Here is a 16,516-nt window from a genome sequence, read left to right as displayed (position 1 = left end):
CCTTATGTGCCAGCAGCCCCCCTTATGTCTGTGCCAGCAGCCCCCCTGTCTGTACCAGAAGCCCCCCTTATGTGCCAGCAGCCCCCCTTATGTGCCAGTAGCCAGTAGCCCCCCTTATGTGCCAGCAGCCCCCCTTATGTCTGTTCCAGCCCAGCAGCCCCCCTTATGTCTGTGCCAGCAGCCCCCCTTATGTCTGTGCCAGTAGCCCCCCTTATGTGCCAGCAGCCCCCCTTATGTCTGTGCCAGCAGCCCCCCTTATGTGCCAGTAGCTATTAGCCCCCCTTATGTGCCAGCAGCCCCCTTATGTCTGTGCCAGCAGCCCCCCTTATGTCTGTGGCAGAAGCCCCCTTATGTGCCAGTAGCCCCCCTTATGTGCCAGCAGCCCCCCTTATGTGCCAGTAGCCAGTATCTCCCCTTATGTGCCAGCAGCCCTCCTTATGTCTGTGCCAGCCCAGCAGCCCCCCTTATGTGCCAGGATTGTCATTTTAACATATAAAAAAATAATAATAAACTTATACTTACCTCCTCCAGGATGCGATAATAGGTGGCGGAACGCCGTTCCGGGGCGTTCCGCCAGAAAAAGGCCTGCTTTTTTATCTGCAAGCTACTGTGCCACCAGATATGAGTGGTGGGCACTGGCAGTGGGCACAGTACACTTTGTGGGCCTGACACACTGGCAGGCAACTGCAATTATATTACAGAGAAAAAATTGTATTACTTTTTTATCTGCAAGCTACTGTGCCACCAGATATGAGCGGTGGGCACTGGCAGTGGGCACAGTACACTCTGTGGGCCTGACACACACTGGCAGGCAACTGCAATATATATATATATATATATATATATAAAATTAAAAAAAAGCAGACTGATGTACTAGCCCTAAAAAGGGCTTTTTGGGGTGCTGTCAGGACGCTGTCCTTACAGCAGATCAGATAAGTCTTTGAGGACTGCCGTGGACACAGAACACTGGCCTAGCTAACGATTTCCTTATTAATTCAGCAGCAGCAGCAGCACTCTCCCTGCTCTCACTAACACTGCAGCTTCAGAATGAATCTAAGATGGATGCTGTCCTTGCTTTTTGATAGGAGGTGGGAGGGTCTGGGAGGGAGGGTATGCTGATTGGCTGGAATGTGTCTGCTGACTGTGAGGTACAGGGTCAAAGTTTGCTCAATGATGACGTATAGGGGGCGGACCGAACATCGCATATGTTCGCCCGCTGCGGCGAACGCGAACAAGCAATGTTCGCCGGCGAATAGTTTGGGATATCTCTAATAGTTAGTTAGCTGAAATATATAATCCAGATAGTTAGTGCTAGATAGTGGAGGTTAGTTAGGGAATATTTTAGCTGATAGTTTCTAGGGCAGGGTGTACTTTAGGTTAGATAGGGATATAGGATAGTGTAGAGTTTAGCTGTCTGTTTCGTCCGCATGAAAAAAAAAAAAAAAAGGCTTTTACTCCTAGTGTTTTAGACTTTAGTTTGTGTTTTGATTTGTGTTTGCGTCTTTTGTCAGTAAAAAAAAAAATATATAAAAAAATAAAATGTCCTAGTGTTTTAGGCTTTAGTTTGTGTAGTGATTTGTGATTTCTTCGGGCGCGGCAGCTGCCCCATTTCATCGTAGGACGCCGAGGCAGTGGGGTCATTCATAACCCAAACCAGTGGCACAGAGTCCTCTGCCCCTGCTCTCAGCAGCAGCAGCTCGCCGCCTCCTGCAGGATCAGCCCCTAGCCCCCAAGAATCGACCCATTTCTTTGCCAAGACCGGCGTCCCTGCCCTACACCAGCACATTGTGCAGAATGTATCCCTGTCGCTGGATCATGCTGCCAGCGACAGGGTGCATCTGACAATGGATGCATGGACCAGCAGACATGGGCAGGATGATACATCAGCTTTACTGCCCATTGGGTGTCCCTCCGAGGCGCCGGGGAGGGATCACCACATGTGGCGGCATCTGAGTTTGTAGTCCCGCCATGGGGTGTCCAGGGGAGAACTGCTGCTCTCACTCGTGGGGTATATAGTGTGGGGTATATAATGTGTGTTATTATATACATAGTGTGTGGCAGGAAAATAAATGTGCAGTGTGCATAAGAGAGATTTCTCTGCTGTCCATACATACATGCTACACAAATAGTGCTGTGATGTCACAACAATACTAAGTTCAACAATCAGTATTATGTTGTCAGACCTGATTAAAGGTGAAGTTGTATGTATTGCGCTAAAATATTTGAATCAATAGTGGCGATTTGCGCGATCTGGAATACTTTGAAAAACTCTATCTGCATATAAAGCTATTGTTATGACATGCATGGAATTTCAATCTAAAACAGTGCTGTAATGTACAATTACTTACCGTGATCAGGAGTTCTTCCTCACTATCTCGAAAGTTGCTGCCAACCATTTTCATCACTTATGTAGCTAAAAGCATAGCATAATAGCGCAATCGAAAAGAATTTCACGAATATTCGCCTAAATATTCGTAATATATCGTGAATTTGAATATTGCCCCTGCCGCTCATCACTACTAAATACATATAGGGGGTCATTTACTCATCAGATCTACAATAGTTTTCTGGTGTATATCTCTTGCAGATTCTGTAGCAAAGGTTGTTTGTGCTGCAATCTGCGAATTTTCACAACTCATGCCAGGTTTAAAAAAGCGGGCATGGCAAGGGCGGGGAAGGGATGGAAGGCCTATCTCATTTATAATTTTCTGTGCCTGTTTTAGGCGTAGAAAATGGTCTAAATTTCAGACAGCAAGGAAGCTGGCCTAAATTTAAACCGGCGGTAGATGCACTGAAGTTATATAGAGGCCAGCGGCTCTTAATAACTTTGGCAGATCCACTGCTAGAGCACGGGGTTATTTAGACTGCCGTCTAAAATGCTGGTCTTAATAAATGACCCCCATAGTTTTATTTTTATTTTTTAAATTTTACTGCTATTGCACAATAAAAACACTGTAAAAAAAAGAAAAGAAAATGTTTTTGCATTGCCGCATCCCAAGACCCATAACTTAATTTTTCCTTCTATGGAGCTGTGTGAGGGCTTGATTTTTGCATGACAACTTTTCATTGGTATTATTTTGGGGTATATAACACCTTTTGATCTCTTTTTTAGTTTTTTTTTTGGCGGCAAATAAGCAAAGAACAGCAATTCTAGCATTGTTTTTTTTTCTTTTTACAGCATTCACTGTACAGGATACATTACATGACAATTGTTAGTTGTTATAGACACGGTGATACCAAATATGTGGTAGTGATATTTTTGCAATTTTTTCCATTGAAAAGCTTGTTTTTTATGGAAAAGTATTTTTTTCACAAGGGGACTCTAACAAGTGTTTTTTTGATTGATTCTATAATACATTGTACTGCTTATGCTGTCAATACTATACTGACAGACACCAGTAGGCTGAGCCAGAAAGCCAGAGCCTGCTAGCAACACACTAAAGCAATGCAAATACATCAGCACCCCACGATCCCATTCGCGGGATGCTAATGGGAGACAGAGGGAGCTCCCTCCAAAACACATAGATGCCACAGTTGCTATTGACCGAGACATCTAAGGGGTTAAATGACCTGGATAAGAGCTTCTGCCAGTCTGGACTGTTAGAGCAAGATTCCAGTCGTGTGAGTCAAGCCCGCGCTCTCTGCTGCACGTGAGACATGTCTAGGCCTAGCCTAAGGCCCCTTAGTGACCACCATAAAAAGGCCTATAGGTAGTCACTAAGGGGTCAATATTAGCTAACAGGGGGATGTAATTGTGCTTATGTAGGTAACTGGGGTCTTTGAAAAGAATCTGTTTTATTGGATCAATTTCAGCAGATTAGATATATAATTTTAAGTTTGACACCTTTCCAAAAAGATCAAATAAGGCTACTTTCACATCTGCGTTTCTGCTGTCCAGTTTTGGGATCTGGCAGGGGGGTCTCAAAACCTTCTGTTCGAATAATACAACTGGCTGCATCTATTCAGAATGGATCCAGTTGTATTATATTGAATATGAAGAAACTTGGCTTACAATGTTTTTTTTTGTGCCAGATCCAACTTGTTCAGTTTCCCATGCTGGACACAAAACTGTTGCTTGCAGTGGTTTTGTGTCCGGTCACAGAAAGCAACAAAATGGAACGAAATGTATTCTGGCGCACTCTGTTCTGGTTTGTTCAGTTTTGTCCCCATTGACAATGAATGGGGATAAAACTGAAGCATTTCCTCCGGTTTTGAAATCCTCTGCCGGATCTCAAAACCAGAAAGTAAATTACATATGTGAAAGTAGCCTAAATCCATCAGATTATGAATTTCTACACATAAATATATGTTTACGATAAATAAATCATAAGTAAAAGTAGCTGTTCTATATTCTCTAGTATTTAAGTGGTTGTCTTGCTTCAGCAAATTGCATTCATCATGTAGAGAAAATTAATACAAGACACTTGCTAATGTATTGTGAATGTCCATGTTGCCTCCTTTGCTGGCTTGATTAATTTTTCCATCGCATTATACACTGCTGTATCGCGGGGGTTATGACCACATTGCAATCCATCAGCGGTGGCCATCCCTGCATATGATAGATAAAAGCATCGGCCTATGCTCACACACGGTCCTGGCCACCAGAGAGGTCAGCGCCTTTTACTATAGTGTGCAAGTACGACCACTGCTGGATTGCAGGGTAGTCACTCATAACCCCTGGAAACGAGCAGTGTATAATGTGATGGAAAAATTTATCAAGCCAGCAAAGGAGGCAATAAGGACAGGCACAATACATTAGTAAGTGCCTGAAATATGGCAACCTCTTTAAGTTCACATGAACAAAAAGAATAATGGTCCGATGAAAGCACTGGTTCAGTGCTGAAACACATAGTCCCAATAAAGCTTTCAATTTGGATAAACTTTGTTTGAAACCTCTCAATACCAGCAGCCCTGGTGAGTCCATACTTATGCAGGGGTGCACGCGAGTGTGGTGGCCTGATGGGGTAGTAGTTGGTACTCATGGTTTAGCTGAGCTCACTGGGTCAGCGTATAGTGAGTGGAAAAAAAGCACCGGATTCCTTCGGGGCACACTCTGGTGTTGAGGGATCTGCTGTCACATGGTAGTGGAGGTGCCCTTGATGGTATAGGGTTTAAGGTGCAGAGAAGGCAAGGTCCCTGATGTCGTGACGCCAGCACCATTGGGTGCAAATGAGGTGGTAAAAGAAAGAGGAGTTATTTTGAATAAATAACTGGAACATTTACTGAGAATCACTTGCCTTGAGGTAGATGTACAGATTATTGCAATACAAAGTCATAGTTAATACACAAAAAAGTTCATCAGCTCACCCGCAGCTAACAAGAGATGTGCACGGAGCTCCCGGACCAGGAAACTTGCAATAGGAAAAAAAAATCCTCCAGCACTGTCATCCGCTGTTCAAATCCAAGTTTTATTCGGTATACATTAAATGTACAGGAACACGAACCATAACAGGTTGACACTTTTTGACATCAAGTTTTAGTCATAATCTTTTTTTTCTATTGCAAAGATGTAGTTGTAATCCATTCAAAGGACATCACAAGTTAGGCCCGTTTCACACTGGTGTTACTCGTTCTGGCAGGCTGTAGTGTATACTGCCCGGAGAGTTTTTTTTTAGTCCGCCTCTCAGCATATTTGCTGTGCTGAGGCCAGATGTACGCCGCTCCCCATTATAGTGAATGGGGCCGGGCAGACTTCCGGCAGCTCACGGATATACACTGTAGTTACGGATCCGGCAAGCTGTTCACCTGCCGGAACGAGTAATGCTAGTGTGAAAGTAGCCTTAGTTGCATCTGTAATTCTAATAACAGGCTCTTGGTGAGGTATTGACTCTGGTCACACTCAGGCTATTGTAATTTCTTGCTATCTTCCAGGTGTGGAGTATACATCAGTAAATTTCTCTGTTTCACACGGCTGGTACATATATCTTGGCTTTCTGGCTTACTCACAATTACCAAAAATATGTCCACACCATCCATGTGGAATGCAGTTTTGTTTACAGCTTGTACTTCACTGTAGACTGTGAACAGGCACCGTAGACTAACTCCTGCCTCACATCGGGTGCTAGTTGGATCCATAGGCTGAGGTAACAGTCTCATCTCCACTCGGCTCTTCTTCTTCGCCTCAACACTCTGGTTTCTGTTATTCCTCTCTTGAGGCCTACCCTTGGTCTGCGCACAATTCAGAGAGGTAGCTACTTGTCAGCTTACTTGGCTTCTGAACGTTTCAATGAGTCTAGTCTTAGCTTTGGTTAGCCAACTCTTTTGTCTGACTCTGCGGTCTGGCTGAGGCGTCTGACTTTTGTATATGACTTGGGATTAGTTTCCATTGGCTGCAAACTAAACTTCCCCTCACTATACTTCAGTGTTCTAGTCTAGACTGACTTTGCTCTCGTTGGTCTTGCACTGTTTAATATATACAGGGAGTGCAGAATTATTAGGCAAGTTGTATTTTTGAGATTCATTTTATTATTGAACAACAACCATGTTCTCAATGAATCGAAGGCAAATTATATACGTAATGGGTAGTTGTACATAGAGAAGCGAGTCACAGAGGCCAACTACCTAAAATATAACTTTTAATTTCACGTTTAAAATATTACACAATCCCTCACCTGGGGACTAATAAACATACAACACTCACAAACAGACACTGGAGGCCAGATGAAAGTGACAGACAGGGTGGCTAGTATTGATGGTACACCCACAGGACAAACCATCCGGGTCTCTAGTGTATCCCTAAGGTGTCCCTGGACTTATCTCAGCCCGGAGATGCACCTCCGGGCTGAGATAAGTCCAGGGACACCTTAGGGATACACTAGAGACCCGGATGGTTTGTCCTGTGGGTGTACCATCAATACTAGCCACCCTGTCTGTCACTTTCATCTGGCCTCCAGTGTGTGTTTGTGAGTGTTGTATGTTTATTAGTCCCCAGGTGAGGGATTGTGTAATATTTTAAACATGTTCTCAATGAACCCAAAAAACTCATTAATATCAAAGCTGAATATTTTTGGAAATAGTTTTGAGTTTGTTTTTAGTTTTAGCTATTTTAGGGGGATATCTGTGTGTGCAGGTGACTATTACTGTGCATAATTATTAGGCAACTTAACAAAAAACAAATATATACCCATTTCAATTATTTATTTTTACCAGTGAAACCAATATAACATCTCAACATTCACAAATATACATTTCTGACATTCAAAAACAAAACAAAAACAAATCAGTGACCAATATAGCCACCTTTCTTTGCAAGGACACTCAAAAGCCTGCCATCCATGGATTCTGTCAGTGTCTTGATCTGTTCACCATCAACATTGCGTGCAGCAGCAACCACAGCCTCCCAGACACTGTTCAGAGAGGTGTACTGTTTTCCCTCCTTGTAAATCTCACATTTGATGATGGACCACAGGTTCTCAATGGGGTTCAGATCAGGTGAACAAGGAGGCCATGTCATTAGATTTTCTTCTTTTATACCCTTTCTTGCCAGCCACGCTGTGGAGTACTTGGACGCGTGTGATGGAGCATTGTCCTGCATGAAAATCATGTTTTTCTTGAAGGATGCAGACTTCTTCCTGTACCACTGCTTGAAGAAGGTGTCTTCCAGAAACTGGCAGTAGGACTGGGAGTTGAGCTTGACTCCATCCTCAACCTGAAAAGGCCCCACAAGCTCATCTTTGATGATACCAGCCCAAACCAGTACTCCACCTCCACCTTGCTGGCGTCTGAGTCGGACTGGAGCTCTCTGCCCTTCACCAATCCAGCCACGGGCCCATCCATCTGGCCCATCAAGACTCACTCTTATTTCATCAGTCCATAAAACCTTAGAAAAATCAGTCTTGAGATATTTCTTGGCCCAGTCTTGACGTTTCAGCTTGTGTGTCTTGTTCAGTGGTGGTGGTCGTCTTTCAGCCTTTCTTACCTTGGCCATGTCTCTGAGTATTGCACACCTTGTGCTTTTGGGCACTCCAGTGATGTTGCAGCTCTGAAATATGGCCAAACTGGTGGCAAGTGGCATCTTGGCAGCTGCATGCTTGAATTTTCTCAGTTCATGGGCAGTTATTTTGCGCCTTGGTTTTTCCACACGCTTCTTGTGACCCTGTTGACTATTTTGAATGAAACGCTTGATTGTTCTATGATCACGCTTCAGAATCTTTGCAATTTTAAGAGTGCTGCATCCCTCTGCAAGATATCTCACTATTTTTGACTTTTCTGAGCCTGTCAAGTCCTTCTTTTGACCCATTTTGCCAAAGGAAAGGAAGTTGCCTAATAATTATGCACACCTGATATAGGGTGTTGATGTCATTAGACCACACCCCTTCTCATTACAGAGATGCACATCACCTAATATGCTTAATTGGTAGTAGGCTTTCGAGCCTATACAGCTTGGAGTAAGACAACATGCATAAAGAGGATGATGTGGTCAAAATACTAATTTGCCTAATAATTCTGCACGCAGTGTATATACACTCACCTAAAGAATTATTAGGAACACCTGTTCTATTTCTCATTAATGCAATTATCTAGTCAACCAATCACATGGCAGTTGCTTCAATGCATGTAGGGTTGTGGTCCTGGTCAAGACAATCTCCTGAACTCCAAACTGAATGTCAGAATGGGAAAGAAAGGTGATTTAAACAATTTTGAGCGTGGCATGGTTGTTGGTGCCAGACGGGCCGGTCTGAGTATTTCACAATCTGCTCAGTAACTGGGATTTTCACGCACAACCATTTCTAGGGTTTACAAAGAATGGTGTGAAAAGGGAAAAACATCCAGTATGCGGCAGTCCTGTGGGCAAAAATGCCTTGTGGATGCTAGAGGTCAGAGGAGAATGGGCCGACTGATTCAAGCTGATAGAAGAGCAACGTTGACTGAAATAACCACTCGTTACAACCGAGGTATGCAGCAAAGCATTTGTGAAGCCACAACACGCACAACCTTGAGGCGGATGGGCTAGAACAGCAGAAGACCCCACCGGGTACCCCTCATCTCCACTACAAATAGGAAAAATTTGCACGAGCTCACCAAAATTGGACTGTTGAAGACTGGAAAAATGTTGCCTGGTCTGATGAGTCTCGATTTCTGTTGAGACATTCAAATGGTAGACTGTGTAATGGAGTCAGGCGGCACAGCGTACTGGTTGAGGGGTGCTCGGTTTGTGTGGAGGTAATCCCAAAATCCGAAGAATGAAAGAAAACCGGCACTCCCAAAAATCTTTGCTGGTGATAGATTTATTGGTCACTCATATTACGCGCTGCGTTTCGGCACTCACAGGTGCCTTTTTCAAACAAGAAGTGAGCAGCAGTATGAGTGGAGGAACATACAAACAAAACAGGTTTAAATAACCCGCCCCTGGTCATGTGATGATGACAACACGTTGCCGGGGAGACACATAAACAACAATGTGAGTGAACGCCTCCTGTTGAGTCTTCACAGAGGTCACACCCTGGAAAGTAAATTTCAGTTGCACTGTGAAGAGAAACATTGTTGCAAGTAAGTGACACAAATTGTGCATATAAACATATCATGGTAGCAACATTCATTAATTGTTATATATTGCAAAATTGTGCAACCAACAGTAAATTTCAGTTGCACTGTGAAGAGAAACATTGTTGCAAGTAAGTGACACAAATTGTGCATATAAACATATCCTAATAGCAACATTCATTAATTGCTACATATTGCAACAGTGTGCAACCAACAGAGAGAGAGAGAGGCAAAAAAGAGGACTATTGTTTAAATCAGGTTTTCATGTTAAACATTTTTTCATGTGATGATATTATTATTAATTTCCATGTTACTATTTATATTTAAAAAAATAAAAAAGATCCTTCAATTTTCACAGGAGGTACTAGGCCATATAACACTGAGAAGTCCTGTTTATCAGAGATCATTTTTCAGGAGTCATTCCAATATCATTAAAAACAGGATTATAATAACAGATAACACCTCTGTCTAGATAAACTCAAAAACTTCAAAAATGGTGATGGTCGGAATCTACTCTCTCCCTGTATAGTGAGCTCTGTACAGGTCATAAAGCATGTCTATGAAACTCTCCTATAGACATCAATGAACATCTCTGCCTATTCTGTCTATGGTCCATGGTAGCTACTGTAAAGCCTCTCTCTAAATGTTGTTAATAACACTTCAGACTAGATGAATGCCCCCATATTCATGTCCAAAAAATAGAATAATAAACTACAATATGCTCCAGTATCTGATTTAATTTAGTTAAAAATATAGGTTTTACATTCTATTTAAAGGCTATGTGTACATTTTGGAGGCGATTTTATTATTGCATTATACTTATTTGAGCTAAAAGTCATTTTTGGTATTGTTTTTTATTAAAAATATGGAGTCCTTTTTTCTGTACATAGCTAAGATGCTCTAGTAGCACCCTTTGGATTTTCTGTCTTTTCCGTCAGTTGGGGAGCTGACGGGCTTCTTATCTCTGCTCTCTAACATTATAAACACTCATTATAGCTCAGTTCTTATCTTAATGATAATAATGTGACTTAAATAAGTGTTTATGACCTCTTAGTAGTTTAGAGATGAGGTTTATTAGATGATCGGCACAAAGTGAAAGTACCAGTCGCACAGTTAGAAAAACAGTTACCCCTTTGAGAAAGAACAGCTCAATATTTTTAATAAAGGCCAATTGAAAATATGATTTTTAGCCAAACACAGTCTGACCAAGGAAGAGATGGGGGTGGTAACTCAATTAGAGAACCACACCTCCCACAGGACTTTTATGTTGACGAGAATTTGGACTAGGCACTGGAACTACACAGTTCCATCCATTACACAGTTGATAGAGCTGGTTACTGTAGCACTGCTCTTACTATATAATGGATGTGGCTGTGTAGTTCCAGTGTCCAAGACGCTGCAGAACAGCTGATCATAATGCCCATAGGAATTCTTCTTGGAGGACTCCAGGACTTTTATATTGATGACTTATCTTTAGGATAATATCAGATTGAAAGGTAGAGATGGCCTTGCGGTTTGCCCGTCAGTCTTTTTCGCGGCGAACTTTGCTTGTTCGCTGAACATGCGAACATATGACGATGTCCGCCGGCGTCATATTCTTTTGCATTGTGCTGACATTTGACCCAAGACACATCCATCAGTTGGGACAGGACAGCCAATTGAGACATTTCAGCACATGGACATACCCCCTACCCTATAAATAAACTCGATCTGGCCACCATTTTACATTCAGTCTTTTGCCAGGGTAGGGAGAGGTTGTTGTGTGGAGCAGGGAAAGACTGTTAGGGACACCAAACGCTAGCTAATAGGGCTACAAAAGTCCTTTTATTGGTGTGCTATCGATAGGTGTGACATACTGAGGGGTGTGATATACTTATAATATACTTTCTAACATAGAAAGTATATAGTGCATTTGTATTGTGCAGCAGTTGTGTGCGGTTCTGCTGCGATACTGCAGCTATACAGAGGGACAAACGCTATTGGAACAACTAATTGCAACTGGTGTGATATAGCAGTTGCCCCCCCAAAAAACTGATTGAGGCAGGGGTGTGATATACCTATAATATAATTTCTATATAGTGCATTTGTATTGTGCAGCATTTGTGTGCGGTTCTGCTGAGATACCGCAGCTATACAGAGGGACAAACGCTATTGGAGCAACAAATTGCAACTGGTGTGATATAGCAGTTGCCCCCCAAAAAAACTGATTGCGGCAGGGGTGTGATATACCTTTAATATACTTTCTACAGGGTGGGCCATTTATATGGATACACCTTAATAAAATGGGAATGGTTGGTGATATTAACTTTCTGTTTGTGGCACATTAGTATATGTGAGGGGGGAAACTTTTCAAGATGGGTGGTGACCATGGCGGCCATTTTGAAGTCAGCCATTTTGAATCCAACTTTAGTTTTTTCAATAGGAAGAGAATCATGTGACACATCAAACTTATTGAAAATTTTACACGAAAAACAATGGTGTGCTTGGTTTTAACGTAACTTTATTCTTTCATGAGTTATTTAGAAAGTTTCTCTTTGTTTACAGCCATTGACATGTTGCCGAGGTTAACACGTGAGGAGCGGATAGAAATTGTGTTGATGTCTGGTGAACACAGTAACCGGGTCATTGCAGCAGATTTCAATCCAAGACACCCTACGAGACCACCCATCTCCCATGCTACAGTTAGCAAACTGCTTGCTAAGTTTCGTGAAACTGGTTCAGTGTTGGATTTGACAAAATGTGGACGCATAAAATCTGTCTCTAATGAAGAAACATCAGTGGCTGTCCTAGCTTCATTCAGCAAGAGCCCACAGCGTAGCACTCGCGGCATGTCACTGGAGAGTGGCATTAGTCGAACATCCCTTCGGCGGATATTAGCTACTCACAAATGGCACCCTTACAAACTCCAGCTACTGCAACATCTCAACGAGGATGACCGAGATCGGCGCACTGAATTTGCAGAATGGGCAAAACAAAAATTGGAACAGGACCCTCAGTTTACGCAGAAGATTTTGTTCAGTGATGAGGCAAACTTTTATGTGAATGGTGAAGTTAACAAAACCACCTCTATTGGTCTGACACTAAGGCCTCATGCACACGACCGTTGTGTGCATCCGTGGCCGTTGTGCCGTTTTCCGTTTTTTTTTCGCGGACCCATTGACTTTCAATGGGTTCGTGGAAAAATCGGGAAAATGCACCGTTTTTCAGCCGAGACCGTGATCCGTGTATCCTATTTTTTTGACGGACAACGGTTCACGGACCCATTCAAGTCAATGGGTCCGTGAAAGAACACGGATGCACACAAGATTGGCATCCGTGTCTGTGATCCGTGGCCGTAGGTTACTTTTTATACAGACGGATCCGAAGATCCGTCTGCATATAAGCTTTTTCATAGCTGAGTTCGTGAAAACTCAGAACCGACAGTATATTCCAACACAGAGGCGTTCCCATGGTGATGGGGACGCTTCAGGTTAGAATATACTAAAAGAACTGTGTACCTGACTGCCCCCTGCTGTCTGGCAGGTGCTGCCAGGCAGCAGGGGGAAGCCCCCCCCCTGTAGTTAACACATTGGTGGCCAGTGGGCCCCCCCCTGGATTGGCATCCATGTCCGTGATCCGTGGCCGTAGGTTACTTTTTATACAGATGGATCCGAAGATCCGTCTGCATAAAAGCTTTTTCATAGCTGAGTTTTCACTTCGTGAAAACTCAGAACCGACAGTATATTCTAACACAGAGGCGTTCCCATGGTGATGGGGACGCTTCAGGTTAGAATATACTAAAAGAACTGTGTACATGACTGCCCCCTGCTGCCTGGCAGGTGCTACCAGGCAGCAGGGGGCAGCCACCCCCCTATAGTTAACACATTGGTGGCCAGTGGGCCTCCCCCTGTAGTTAACACATTGGTGGCCAGTGCGGCCGCCCCCCCCCTCTCTCCCTTGTAGTTAACTCATTGGTGGCCAGTGGGCCCCCCCCTGTAGTTAACACATTGGTGGCCAGTGCGGCCGCCCCCCCCCCTCCCTCCCCTGTAGTTAACTCGTTGGTGGCCAGTGGGCCCCCTCCCTCCCCTGTAGTTAACTCGTTGGTGGCCAGTGGGCCCCCCCCTCCCTCCCCTGTAGTTAACTCGTTGGTGGCCAGTGGGCCCCCCTCCCTCCCCTGTAGTTAACTCGTTGGTGACCAGTGGGCCCTCTCCCCTCCCTCCCCCGCCTAATTAAAATCTCCCTTCCTATCATTGGTGGCAGCGGAGAGTACCGATCGCAGTCCCAGTTTAATCGCTGGGGCTCCGATCGGTAACCATGGCAACCAGGACGCTACTGCTGTCCCGGTTGCCATGGTTACTTAGCAATTTGTAGAACCATTATACTTACCTGCGAGCTGCGATCTCTGCGTCCGGCCGGGAGCTCCTCCTACTGGTAAGTGACAGGTCATTAAGCAATGCGCCGCACAGACCTGTCACTTACCAGTAGGAGGAGCTCCCGGCCGGACGCAGAGATCGCAGCTCGCAGGTAAGTACACTGCTCAAAAAAATAAAGGGAACACAAAAATAACACATCCTAGATCTGAATTAATTAAATATTCTTCTGAAATACTTTGTTCTTTACATAGTTGAATGTGCTGACAACAAAATCACACAAAAAAAAAAAATGGAAATCAAATTTTTTAACCCATGGAGGTCTGGATTTGGAGTCACCCTCAAAATTAAAGTGGAAAAACACACTACAGGCTGATCCAACTTTGATGTAATGTCCTTAAAACAAGTCAAAATGAGGCTCAGTAGTGTGTGTGGCCTCCACGTGCCTGTATGACCTCCCTACAACGCCTGTGAATGCTCCTGATGAGGTGGCGGATGGTCTCCTGAGGGATCTCCTCCCAGACCTGGACTAAAGCATCTGCCAACTCCTGGACAGTCTGTGGTGCAACGTGACGTTGGTGGATAGAGCGAGACGTGGTGTCCCAGATGTGCTCAATTGGATTCAGGTCTGGGGAACGGTCGGGCCAGTCCATAGCATCAATACCTTCATCTTGCAGGAACTGCTGACACACTCCAGCCACATGAGGTCTAGCATTGTCTTGCATTAGGAGGAACCCAGGACCAACCGCACCAGCATATGGTCTCACAAGTGGTCTGAGGATCTCATCTCGGTACCTAATGGCAGTCAGGCTACCTCTGGCAAGCACATGGAGGGCTGTGCGGCCTCCAAAGAAATGCCACGCCACACCATTACTGACCTAATGCCAAACCGGTCATGCTGGAGGATGTTGCAGGCAGCAGAACGTTCTCCACGGCGTCTCCAGACTCTGTCACATCTGTCACATGTGCTCAGTGTGAACCTGCTTTCATCTATGAAGAGCACAGGGCGCCAGTGGAGAATTTGCCAATCTTGGTGTTCTCTGGCAAATGCCAATCGTCCTGCACGGTGTTGGGCTGTAAGCTGTGACAAAGGCTCACACTTGAGCCGAAACACGTGTCGCTTCTGCGCTATTTCCTCCTATGCTGAAATAAAAGTTTGAAGATTCCACCTGTGAAGTGCCGGTCTTCTGTTCCATATTGTAAGTGGGCTTTTCATACCCTGGACGCGTGCACCACGACTCTGCCAGAGGAGTGCCGACTGCTTTCCCCTTTTTGGTTGTCACATGTGCTCAGTGTGAACCTGCTTTCATCTGTGAAGAGCACAGGGCGCCAGTGGCGAATTTGCCAATCTTGGTGTTTTCTGGCAAATGCCAAACGTCCTGCACGGTGTTGGGCTGTAAGCACAACCCCCACCTGTGGACGTCGGTCCCTCATATCACCCTCATGGAGTCTGTTTCTAACCGTTTGAGCAGACACATGCACATTTGTGGCCTGCTGGAGGTCATTTTGCAGGGCTCTGGCAGTGCTCCTCCTGTTCCTCCTTGCACAAAGGCGGAGGTAGCGGTCCTGCTGCTGGGTTGTTGCCCTCCTACGGCCTCCTCCACGTCTCCTGATGTACTGGCCTGTCTCCTGGTAGCGCCTCCATGCTCTGGACACTACGCTGACAGACACAGCAAACCTTCTTGCCACAGCTCGCATTGATGTGCCATCCTGGATAAGCTGCACTACCTGAGCCACTTGTGTGGGTTGTAGACTCTGTCTCATGCTACTACTAGAGTGAAAGCACCGGCAGCATTCAAAAGTGACCAAAACATCAGCCAAGAAGCATAGGAACTGAGAAGTGGTCAGGTCACCACCTGCAGAACCACTCCTTTATTGGGGGTGTCTTGCTAATTGCCTATAATTTCCACCTGTTGTCTATTCCATTTGCACAACAGCATGTGAAATTGATTGTCACTCAGTGTTGCTTCCTAAGTGGACAGTTTGATTTCACAGAAGTGTGATTGACTTGGAGTTACATTGTGTTGTTTAAGTGTTCCCTTTATTTTTTTGAGCAGTGTATAATGGTTCTACAAATTGCTAAGTAACCATGGCAACCGGGACAGCAGTAGCGTCCTGGTTGCCATGGTTACCGATCGGAGCCCCAGCGATTAAACTGGGACTCCGATCGGTACTCTCCGCTGCCACCAATGATAGTGGGGGAGATTTTAATTAGGAGGGGGAGGGAGGGGAGAGGGCCCACTGGCCACCAACGAGTTAACTACAGGGGAGGGAGGGGGGGCCCACTGGCCACCAACGAGTTAACTACAGGGGAGGGAGGGGGGGGGGCCCACTGGCCACCAACGAGTTAACTACAGGGGAGGGAGGGGGGCCCACTGGCCACCAACGAGTTAACTACAGGGGAGGGAGGGGGGCCCACTGGCCACCAACGAGTTAACTACAGGGGAGGGAGGGGGGCCCACTGGCCACCAACGAGTTAACTACAGGGGAGGGAGGGGGGCCCATTGGCCACCAATGAGTTAACTACAGGGGAGGGGGGGGGGCGGCCGCACTGGCCACCAATGTGTTAACTACAGGGGGGGGCTGCCCCCTGCTGCCTGGCAGCACCTGCCAGGCAGCAGGGGGCAGTCATGTACACAGTTCTTTTAGTATATTCTAACCTGAAGCGTCCCCATCACCATGGG

The sequence above is a fragment of the Bufo bufo genome, chromosome 1 (assembly GCF_905171765.1).
Source record: "Bufo bufo chromosome 1, aBufBuf1.1, whole genome shotgun sequence".
Lineage (NCBI taxonomy): Eukaryota > Metazoa > Chordata > Amphibia > Anura > Bufonidae > Bufo > Bufo bufo.
This window is presented reverse-complemented; position numbering follows the sequence as displayed.